The sequence below is a fragment of the Oxyura jamaicensis genome, chromosome 3 (assembly GCF_011077185.1).
Source record: "Oxyura jamaicensis isolate SHBP4307 breed ruddy duck chromosome 3, BPBGC_Ojam_1.0, whole genome shotgun sequence".
Lineage (NCBI taxonomy): Eukaryota > Metazoa > Chordata > Aves > Anseriformes > Anatidae > Oxyura > Oxyura jamaicensis.
Genome location: NC_048895.1, coordinates 59,742,401 through 59,754,677, shown reverse-complemented (window position 1 = coordinate 59,754,677; position 12,277 = coordinate 59,742,401). Strand labels below are relative to the sequence as shown.

Sequence of the window (12,277 nt, the reverse complement as noted above, 5' to 3'; positions counted from 1 at the left end):
CTAGCCAGGTATTTTTTTATTTTTATTTGTATTTTAAATTGACTTCTTGTGTGTTCCGCCATAAGCAAAATGTTGCAGATACAGTGGAAAATGTAGAACATCCACAGTCATCTCTATTTATGTCTCATGAATCTGAGAAGATGTCTTTCTTTTATCTATTTTTGTTGTTGTTGTTGTTGTTAAAGGATTGCAGCAGTGAATCTTCATTTAGCAACCTGCCACCTGGTTATAAAGCAACTAGATTTTGAATTTAGGTAATGCCTTCTGAAGTTACTGTTATTAACGCTGGGAAGTCTACAGCAGAATGCCTGGCTTAATGGCAGTTGGCTAGTACCTGTGGATGTACAGAACCTCTGGCAACCAGTTATACATTGCAAGCCAAGCCTGAAAGAATATATTAAAAAAAAAGGAAAAAAAAAAAAAAAAGTGTGAGAAGAATTTGTCTATCTATTAAATAGTTTTAATGTCTTTTCAGTAGACTTTTTGCCCTTTCCAGACACAGAAATCCAAGAGGAAAGCACATACCAAACCAATTATCTATCCCTATCAGCAGGATCTAAGCTGGGTTACTCAAATTTTGAGGTTTATTATACAGCTGCTTTTAGAAGCATCTGGATCTGAAAGGAGTACCTAAAGAAAGCATCAAAAAGAGCAGTTTTCCCTCTATCACTTCACTCTTGAAGATGAATCAGATTCTGATTCTGCCCCACACACCAGAACCAGTGAAAAAGGGAAGGGAAAAAGGGAAGGGAAGGGAAGGGAAGGGAAGGGAAGGGAAGGGAAGGGAAGGGAAGGGAAGGGAAGGGAAGGGAAGGGAAGGGAAGGGAAGGGAAGGGAAGGGAAGGGAAGGGAAGGGAAGGGAAGGGAAGAATTCATCAGAAGGGCTATTTAGATCAACTAAGGGAGGAAAAATTGGCTGTGCCTCCATGTGACTTAACAAGAGCAGTAGGCAGGAACTTCACTGAGGGCCTGTGACTACAAAATGTTATTTCTTCTTATCATACATCAGAACACATCTGTAGAAGTTTCCTGGCTGAGATGCCAGATGTTTTGGTTCCCTTTATCATCATGCATTGATTATTTCTTGTTTGTGTAAGGCTTGTTTATGGTTTTACATTTTGTTTCTTCTGTGACAGCTTTAATTATTCAGTGACAGGCACTTGTTATTTTGCTAGACACTTTTAATGCCCTGCTATTATACTTAAAGAGAGCTTTTCAAGTTAGTAATAGTAAAAATATTAATGGGTAAAAAATGTTTTAACCCCAGCTATCATTGCTGCAATTTTTTGGCACTCCATACTTAAGGACAGCTTTCCTTGAGAATTCACCTATGAACTACAGATTTTCATCCATGTGTATTATAAATTTGGTTCGCTATAAATATACCAATCCTATAGACAATGGAAGATAGGAGGTCTTGCCCTAAGAGGCAACTGTAGCAAATCACTGTGACTTTTCTTATCTGGAGCCTCAGAATCAAACTGGTACACAACGTGCCTCCCAGACTGCCAAAGACTTTCTCCCTTGATCATATCATTGTGCAACTTCATACAGGTTGATATAAAATTTGTTTTCTACAACTGGCAGCCACTGTGTTACACCAAGGTCTTAAAGTTTAATCTACCAAAATCCAGATACACACAAGATAATTGCATGCACTTCCATGTGTTTTGTTTGTTTTGTAAACATTTGCCTATCAGTGCATTACTGGCACCGGCCAAGGAAGGCTATCTGATAGATTTCAGCAGAGCATTGCCCATGTTCCCTGAGTGTGCTCAGAGGGACTGGATGATGTATGGGAGGGCTGTTTGCCACAAAGCACCGTTATTCTACCAGGAACATAGTTCAGCCTTTCTGCAACTGGGTGTGGGCAGGGAAGGGTGAACTGGCGAGCAGGGGAAGGGTTGTAATGGAGGACCAGACTGAGTTCTCTGGAAACCAGTGATCACAAACCATGAATCATGCAGGAATTGCAGAGCCAAACGTTTGGATGAACAGAGCCCTTAACAATTAATTAATTGTTGACTTTTACTGCCTGTGCTGCAGATGTGCTATCATTTCTACAGAGCAATCCCTCACCAATCTCTTTAAGTTGTTTACAAAGTAATTGTTAAAGGAAAAAAAAAAAAAATTATGAAAGTTGCTTCCACACATGCACAGATGTGTAGGCGTGCACACAATGAAAATAGGAGAAAGGTTGAAGACTGCATGATGTTTGATTTTATGAGAGTTTATGAATGTCCCTTGGAAAAGATTTCATGTCTTTTTCTCCCATGCTTCCTGGATTTTGATGTTTCCCATAACAACCCAAAACACCCCCCACCCCCCCGGGGGGGGGGGCAGAATATCCCTTCATTTACAAAATGAGTTGGATTTAACTCTATAATTTGTAAATATTTATACATATTTCCAAAGAATACATGGGCTGAACTGCATTTTTTCCTGATTACTTATATGCCTCAATATATCATCTTAGCTCCCACATCTTGTACTTGCAAAACTGAACTTTCAGATGAAAAGTCTTTACAAGAAGTTGACAACATATTGGCAGAGTGTTGCAAGAGAAACAATCTAAGTGGCATGCAGTTCAGAAACCTGAACAAATGTGATATGAAGCTATTTTCAGGTATGGTTTTTCAGGTTTGTGACAGCAAAACACCTTTCTGACATAAGACCCAAGTTCTACAAGCCCTTATTATGCTTAACATTATACATTATATTCAGAGATAAAGTTGTCCCACTGCATTCAGCAGGATTATTCTTGTGCAAAGTGCCTTTAGCAATAAAACTCAAATGATTTGAAACTTATACGTAACACGGGGTTCAGAACAGTCATTTCATTTTTTTAGTATATTTTTCTTTCATTTATATTTCCTATGCCCCAACAGCATTGAGGCATTTTTAAGCTTGTAACACACTAATGCAAATTAAAAACATCATAGGCAATGAAATGAGGAAGGCAGAGATGCCCAAAACTCTTTGAAAGGGATCTGAGGCAGGTGTTCAGAATCAAATACATCGCATGTGCTCAATGCTGGGTTTGCACCCAAACTCTGTTAACTGAGATGACATCTGTTTGCTGTGCTGGGTAACCTCACTGTAAGATCTTAAGGCACTTAATACATTTTTCACTAAGTCACTCTGCAAATACTTCTGAACAGGTTCAGTTGTGTTAATCAAAGAATTTACTGAAATGCAAAATTATTTCACTTTGATTTTTGCTTCATCAGCCTATAACTTTTCTTTCCCGACAGGTTTTCTATTTCACTGCAGTCTTGTGTTTTTCCTCACTCCTAGTCATTACAGGGTATTGGTGTACATGTGCATAAGTGCAGGTTTCTATTAGATTACTAAGAAATGGGTAGAAATTTGAGGAGTTTTGGCTATTCAGCTTAAGAGACATTCTTGAGGCTGGCTGAAAGGGAGCTGTGACTTAACAAACTATCACAACATTTGGAAGTCAGATCACATTTGTTAATTTGGAGATCTTAAAAATAGAAGCAACCTACATCTCTAACCACTTTAGAGAATACCTATAATTATCTCCCTTTTCTCCCTCCTAGCACATGTACACAGAGGGGGAGACATCTCATGACTCACCACACTCATTCCTACAGCTCTGTACTGCAGAAAAAGTTAATCAGTGTTTGTAAGATATTTGTGGTGACCCCTGGGATAGGCTCTCGTAATGAATTTCAGACCATCTACCCAAGCCTTTAGACTATCTGTCCAATATTGTTGAATTCTTAACCTCGCATTTCCTCCTACTGCAAGTCCTTTTGGGAGACACTGGATACTCAGGATGAAACATTTTAAAGCCAGTGCCTGCATCCTTGTCAGTACATCCCACAAAAGACCCCACTTTGTTTGTTTTAGTGTAAATCTTTACCCTGTTCACGTGTGCACAGGAAGTTTTTTTTCTTATGGATAGTAGCCCTGCTCTTGAGAGAAAGAGCCCTGCTCTTCCTTCCTTTCTCCTTTTCTGGATGCTCTTTTTGGTGCAGAAAGAGAGAGAGAGAGTACTGCATAAAAGCAGTTTCAGATTCTTTTTCACTGGGATACAAGGAAAAAATATATAATTTTTTTCTATTACTCTGTTCACCACTTAAGTCACTTCTAATAATAATAATAATAATAACCTCTGCATCCTTACTTACAGAAAATCAGCCTTAGTAAGCTGACCTACTGAAACTGGAAGCCCTAAGTAACCCCTTGGCTGATTCATGATTTATCTATGCCAGGGTGAAGTGTTCCACATATTAGCTGGAAGAAATGAGGAAATACACTTCTAGTTTGTAATCTTGATGAATAGTTTCTAGATTTATTTATTTTTTAATGCTCATTTTAGTAATTCATCATTATTTTGAAAACTTTTTACAAATATTGCTTTGAAACTTCCAATGAGTTATACATTTGTGAAAGAAAAGCTGAACTAATATGAAAAGTTAGGAAGAAAAATCCTTAAAAAAAAAAAAAAAAAAGAAAAGAAAAAAAAGAAAAAAAAAAATGTTGATGCCATTTGACCAGACAAATGAACATCAGTGCTGGACAAAACAGACTGCACATAAAATACATTAATGCTGCAGGTGGTTTGCTCTCATCCTACTTTATAGTACATTCTTATTCTACAATTGTCTTATGAAGGGTTAATGGGGTACTGCAAAACCATACCAGTGTAACTCCCTCCTGAGCCCAAAGCCAGCGAACAGGAGGGGAGTGTATGAGAAGGAAAGGTAGGTGACCTTGTGGCCTTATGGAGAAGCACTCATGGAAATGATTAAATGTTTTCTATGTCTCTTTTTCCCTCATGGCTATTAATAAATGGTCTTGGAGCACAGATCATGATCCCCTGATTTCAGCAGTGCTATAAACAACAGTAATCTGCATGATAGACTACCAGATTTTTGAACCTTTAGGAATGTTGTGTCTCACAAAACATTGTTATTTTCCTACAGAAAGTGCATATTTTAATTGTCTCTACTACCACATTTAGAAGATGATTATGCTGAATGAACCAGCATGACATTTAAGTTGCTATCACAAATTAAGTTACACTTATTTCTGAGTGTAAAAGCTAGAGTTTCTCAGTATAGAAGGGGGGGGTGGGTGGTTCTCAAGCCATTATTTTCAGGGAATGCTTTGCTACCTGATACTTAAAAGGTGGTGGTTAATAACGCTAAATCATTCTCGTTTAATCAACTCTGAAATAATAGGAAGAGAAGTTTAGACATTAGGAGGGGCTTTTTTCCTCCTTCTCTGAGAATAATGAATTGGTGAAATGACCTCAGGGGCAAAGTTGTTAGGACAAGGCAGAAGGTCAGTCAAGGAGCAATTAAATGCTGTCCTGTGGGAAAATGGTAAATGCAGTCCCAAAGAGTGAACTGAAGAATGGCTAAGAGTTACAGAGGGAGAGGAGGATGACATCCCCCCTGCCAGCACTATTATGTAGTCTCATGGTCTTCTTTCAGGAAGAAGCTACAGAACAGGAGGTCTGTAGGACTGTAATAAATACTGAGTTATCAGAGTAAGAGGGAATTTGGATATAAACTCCAGATGTATTTAAAGCACATGCTCATTACTCTCACTTCTCACAAACTGTGTAATAAGCCAAGGCACATGGTCCTGGACATTAGTCAGCTGTAACTGTTCATGTTAGCATGCCACAAGCAGGCCCCTGCCTGTGGACACTTGGTCTGTCTCAGTTGCCTCTGTCTCAGCAGCAATGCCGGTAACAGAATCCAGAAACCCAGAATTAAAGAGGTTAGTGTAGTGGCAGACACTGCTTCTGCTGCAAGGGAAAGACTACAGCAAGTCACTTTTACACTGAATTTGCGTGCCCTGCATTACATATCTATGCTGCAGTAAGGAGCTGGTACCCGAGCTGTACAGACAAGGTGCAGGACTCTGCAGTCTGTGCCCTTAGTGATGTAACCATACCTATATTAGTGAATCAGTGCCAGAACCTGCTCCTGCATACAAGTCTATTCAGACAAGATACTGTTAGGGCTGTTCCTGACCTTTTGGGGGGCATAGCCCAGCTAAATTATCCCTTTCCTCTCTTCTTGGAGATTGTTTTGAAGCCAGCATGTCAGATAGCACTCCCAGATACCCTGTTTGGAGTGTAAGGGGGTCAGCTCTCTCAGTGCATGCTGTTGGCCATCAATGCGAGGCAATGGGGTTGGGTACTTTTAATCTACCTGTACAAGCACAGTCAGAGACTCTAGGAGATAAGGCATTATGAATCCTGCTCTAAAGAAGAGATTAATCTCAGCAGGAATGGAGAGGGTGCTCTGTTTCTTTGTGGTGAGAGAGAGGATGGAGAAAAGCTTCATCTCATCTGGAATTTTATCATTTAAGGATTCTGAAACACATGCAGATCTTTGGGTCTGGAAACTCTGGTACCATCTTTGAAATAAGTCATACCTGAACCAACGGCTGCACCACATTACTTTAAAACAGAAGGCTAGCAGAATACTCTAGGGCAAGGGTACTCTAGCCATGTACCACCACTGAACCATCTCTAGGTGGACAGCAAGTCTAGTTCCCTCCAGCCACCAACTCAAGTTAAATCCAGAAACCAAGAATTAGGTTAAGAGAAACCTGCTGTTCATGTAATGTAGTGCACTTTCATTAACCCTCAGCCCGGCGTAGAAACACAGAATAAATGGCTGTGATAGCATAACGCTTGTTGTGAGCTCCAAAGCCCACCTGAGAGGAACCACAAACACCTGCATAGTGTTAAAACCCCTTCCAGGTTCTCAGTAGCACAAGAAGAATGCAGAAGAGAGAGAAAGAGCTAGAGCCTCCTCCAACTACAGGTCTGGAGACCTTCTCTTAATATCTTCTATTTTCTTTCTCTACTGTATTTCTAGTGAATTACATCAGCCCCATGCTAGTATAACCTTTTTACATCAGACTGCCCTGCGATCACTACCACCTATGACCCAGAAAATCCTACTTAGAAAGATTTATCTTTATACTTACACACTTAAATATGCACTTTCCAATGTGCCTTCACAATGGTAGCCCTTACAGATTTTGGAATTTAAAACAAATAAAAAAATCTAACACTATGAGTAGCCAACAAACACATTCAAACTCCCTGCACAATCCAAACCCCTAAAAAATCCTAAACAAGGACCCCATAAACTAAAACAAAACAAAACTAAACAAAAAACACAGACTTGGTCTGCCAGTACTCGGTCCAGTTTTGTCTATTTCCTTTTCCTTTTTCTAATCCTCCTTCTTGCCCATCAGCTGGTCCTGTTAGTGTAACATGGCCCAGCTGCATCTGCAGCACTACAATTTAACCCCTCTTTGTCTGGCTCTGCACTTTGGCATGTACAGCAAAGAGGCAGAGGCTTATGGATTGCTATATAGGCAGTCTTATTTGAATTTGCAATTATTTAATGTCCTGAAAGTATGAGATAGTTTCCCTTGTACTTTATTATACATAGGAACAAAAAAAAAAAAAAAAAAAAAACTAGTCAATCTCAACTGATTTGAACCACAACCAACAGAGCCAACATTTGCAAACAGACTGGTGAAACTGTCAAAACCAGGGGAACTTAATTGCAGGTTTAGCCGCTTGAGGTTATAATGAATTCAGTTTTTTAGTCTCAATGTGCTATTCTTTAGTTTATAAATTGTTGCCCTTCTTTCTCTATGTTTCAGATTTGACAAGTAGAAAATAATTATAAATATACTTGGACAATATATATACATTTCTTCCTTCTGAGACTTCACTAGGAAACTTAGGTCCATCCAGGCTCTTTCCTTGAGGAACCATTTGAATGATTCTTGAAGTAACCCTGGGTTTAAAAAGTTATAATTGTATTGTAGCCTGTCCTAGCCAAAGGACAGGGAACTGAACATTGCACATATTAGTTTAAAGCATTTACCTCTTCTGATACCATTCTTGCTTTACTGCAAGAATTTTAATAGTAATTGAGCAACAAATATTATACCAAATATATTAGATACCTGGATTTTATGAACATAACAATTGAGTAATTAGATGAGGTGAGATGTGAGTTTTCCTGGGGTGCAAGTATTAAAACCAGTCTCAGATTCTTAAGGGAAGCCACAGGTAGTTACAGAATTTGGAAATCTTTACCAGTGAGTCACTGCATGCCATAAAGTGATTCATTTTTGGGTGCAGAGATCATGTAATCCCAATTCAGGCAACAAATTTTCTGGGTTCTACTATTATTTCAGATTATATTTTTTATATTTTTGACAGTGCTAGGATTCTATAGCACAGTTTAAGAAGCAAATTGAACAAATCCAGAAATATATTCTTGGCCCTGGGGGTGTTAGTTCGAGCTCCTCGTTGTGCAGTTTCATTCATCTGCTTAACTTGTAGGTTCTGAAAGTTCATTTTTCCCCACCACGACACTTATCCTACCATGCAAAGCAAATCCAGGTTTTAACCAAGACACTAATAAGATAACCAGAGCTATGGCTTGGACTAAGCTCTAACCAATGACTGCTGTTTTGGGGACTGGCGCGTTTGTAACCATCAGGGTAACTGAAGACAGGTGTTATTTCCAGCACTCTTCTGCAACCATCTAGGCTGAATGTTCTCAAATTATTGTGAAACCTAGTCAATGCAAAAATATGTTTCGCTAGTATAGGTCCTAGCTTTGCTGATTTTTAGGCATGTGGATTTTATTTTTTATGTTTTTCCCTTTCCTGCACTGTACAAAACAAACAAAAAAAAGACAAAAAAATATAAACAACAAGGGTTAGCTGATCATCTTAACATGTACAACAGAGAGTTTTCTATACACAAAATGCTCTCAAATGTATAATACAAAGAATTTAAGAAACAGAGAAAGATATTTCTTAACTATCTAAATTATACTTATCAGCATTTTAGTTGTAAGATAAATGTTATGTTAGTTATGTTTATCTTGTGTCCTAGATAACTAAGGAGTTATACTAAAACCTTCAAATAAACTAAATTTAATCCCAATCAAAAAGTCACGCTTTGAGTCAGATGGGATGTCAACTTTGAAATAACAGTGTTTCGTTATGAGGTATTGTTTATGTTTTATAGAGTTCATAGGATCTTTGTGAAAGCAAAAATCATGAAAATTCCTTTCTGAAAGCATTTATTTATATTATATTAATTTAAAGCTAAGGTTTTTGTTGCTTTCTGCTGTTCATTTCATCAAAAAGAACAGCATGCTCTGTTTTGAACAGAACTATCACATTGCCCGAAAGGCAGGCTCTAGTTTTCCGTTTGGAATGAGCAGGACAAAGTCTGTTGCAAATGTACTTGTGCAGAGATTTAATCAGTTCTTTCCTAGGAAATGATGAAGAAAAATATTCTCAACAAAGCTAAGATACAGTGTTAAAGTGTGATCCACCCACTCAGAGCTGCCTTTTAAACTGTTTCCAGTCTAGAAGCTACTGTTCCACTGAGTTAGCATGACTTGATGCGAACTACTTTTTGTTATATGCCATTTTTTGTTTGTCCTGAATTGGAAAAGGAGCCACTGACAACTACCCCAAAGCATGCAAGATCACAGAACTGTCACTGCCCATACATTAATAAAAAATTACTGTAAGGAAGGACTGGTATGGAACAAAGTGTTTACTTGACTTTCCAACACAACCATCAATCTAGACAGACCTGAGTGTTAGCAGCAGCAGTGTCCAAATGGTTGTGTAAAGTGAAGGACTTAGAGCAATTTCTGAAAAACAAACCTTGAAGAGAAGGCATCCTATAGGTTCCCGCAGGCAGAATGATATTATACACTATGTTGTATGTGTACCAGGCTTTGCCCAAGGAATCCTGCAAGATCAGCATTTTAAAATTTTTATTATTATATTATTTTTTATTATTTTATTTTATTTATTTTAGTCCCTGTTTCTTTTTCCTTCTAGGAGCAGCATTTCAACTGCCAAGCACTGGTACTTTTATTTCTCTGCCAAGAAATGCCCCTAATGAGGAGCACAGAAATTAAAGACAGCTCTGAAGATCTAAATAATAGGTGAATTCACTTTAAATATTTGATGAAGGTTGTGGTTGACTGGGACTTCTCTCTCCAGCCTAGTTCATCCTGCTCAGGAAAAACAATGTGTTTGTTGTGTTCCCTCTGACTACCACTTCCAAGAAAGTGAAAATAAAAAAGGCAACAGCATCCTCAAAGGGAGGACCATTACATATTTCTGGCAGTAATCTGCCTCCAGATTGCATCTATTTCTTAAGGATTTTTAAGGGCCAAGAGCAGGGGGACTCCCAGATCCCACATCAGTTCAAAGAGTTAAAACATTCAGCAAGCTAAACTCCTTGCTTTGGCATGTCTATCAAAGTCTTTGAGCCTTTAATGTAATTGAAAACAATTGTCCCAGTGGGGAGGTCTAACACTCTTACCAGTTGCAGTTAAATGTTTGAACTGCCTGAGAAACTAGAGGGGTTATAAGAATTCAAGGGTAAACTGCGTGACACGGTTCTGGTGATAATAACGTTCCAGAATTTATATTTATTAATATTGCCTTCTTTTGGTCAGACTCCCACAGGAAATCCTGAGGAGTACATGTCTCTGGCATGTTTTATCTTAGATAGTCCCATCCTTGCGGTATTGCGTGCTGATAGCAGGACAGAAGAGTACCTTTGAAAATCTCTAGTCTTTATAGAAGCTGCGGATGACAACAAGCAGGACCTTCAACACTCTGGGAAGACAATCCATCTACTTTCTTTAGTTATCATTAAAATGTCTTTTAGACATAGGTCATAACTGGAAACCTATAAAGGATGTCTGTGTATTAGGCACTTCCCACAAAGCCCAGTCCCTTGCGATTAAAATTTATCACATTGTTCTTCTGGTTACAAATACTGCTGATATGTGTCATTACTGCAGAGCACTGCTCATAACATTTTGACTTTACTCCAAACATTTTTTTTAATTCTGAGTTTCCCATAAAGAACCTACTCCTGAAGTTTTTAAAGGCACCCGTTACTTTCAAGTTTTTAAGCCTGTTTTAAAGGTTGTTAACTATTTTATTTTTCTGTTAAATATTCACTTACACTGACAAATAGCTTGATGGGAAGCCTCATGTTCCCCTCTGTGTTCCCTAGGATGTAGCAAAGAGCATAAAATCATATAGACTTATCAGTTTATATGGCAGTTTGTAAATACTCCATCTTCTTAAAAGCTCTGTGTTGACTGAGGCTGGTGTCACTAACACTGTATTTTGTGGCATTCTTTTTGAAAGACTTGCTAGATTTGCTTTTTAAAAATTTCAAACAGATTTTTACTTTATGCATTTATTGGTGAAGAAACAGAGAATAATTACTGTTATACTCTAGCTTCCTTGCTAGAATAAGCTTTTTGCTGTACATGTTGCTAGATCTCTAGTCTTTGGCAGCAAAGACCAATTTTTTGTCAGTCTTTATGAAGAAGATGCTTACAACATCATACCACATGTAGCTTTCCTGTGTATGTACATATGAGTGCATGTGTGTGTGCCTCTGCCACCCCCTTGCCCTCAGCTGTTGATCATCTTGCTCAATTGTAACCAAAACTGACTGTGGAGCAGCAGTCACACAGATTAAAAAATTAAAATAAAAACATGTTTTGTGAGAATAGTTGTCTAGATAGAGAAAAGAAAAAAGTATCTACAAGGCTGACTCTTGACCTTGTCTGTGATGGGACATTGAAGAACCCACATGAGAGCCCACTTCACAACACAAACCTTTGTTCTCTCAGCCGCTCCTGGAGCTTCTATCTGCACAGCTGGAGCATGTACAGAAGCAGCACCATTGTTCCCTTCATATGGTTTGTCTTGCTGGAGAAAGAAGGGAGTATTTTAGTTCTGTTTACTCCATCAGTACGACCTTACTTAACCGCAAAAGTGGGTCAGATTTCTACACCCACACTGTGGTATTAGACCGGGTTAGGCCTGGATGCCTCTAGCATCCAGACTATGCTTCTGCGCTGCGCAAAGCACAGATCTTCAGTGAGCCATTCCTGTCCTGAGTTCATAATTGAAGCATAAGTATCTGAGAATGCGATCAGTATTAAACATCTGAATCAGCTGGATTTAGGAACTCTGTGCTGATGTGTTTCAGGAAGGGATGTGGACAACATCCCTTGCTTCTTGGGATATTCATCACAGCCACCCTGTGAAGAATAGCTGAGTTTGGCAATGAATAGGCATGGACACAACAAGGATTGACACCAAAAGGTAGCGTTCATTTCAAAAAGTATCATTTTGCAGGTATGAACAAAGGGATGTTACATATGTGAAGATCTGATGGAGAAAC

At 38.6% G+C, this 12,277-nt stretch overlaps 1 long non-coding RNA gene across 1 annotated transcript; it reads left to right on the top strand.

Moving 5' to 3' along the window:
• Positions 1-9,891: 9,891 nt before the first annotated feature.
• Positions 9,892-11,182, top strand: LOC118164872. Its single transcript, XR_004749710.1, has 2 exons — positions 9,892-10,001; positions 10,521-11,182. It is a non-coding gene; the product is annotated as an uncharacterized LOC118164872 (long non-coding RNA).
• Positions 11,183-12,277: the final 1,095 nt, after the last annotated feature.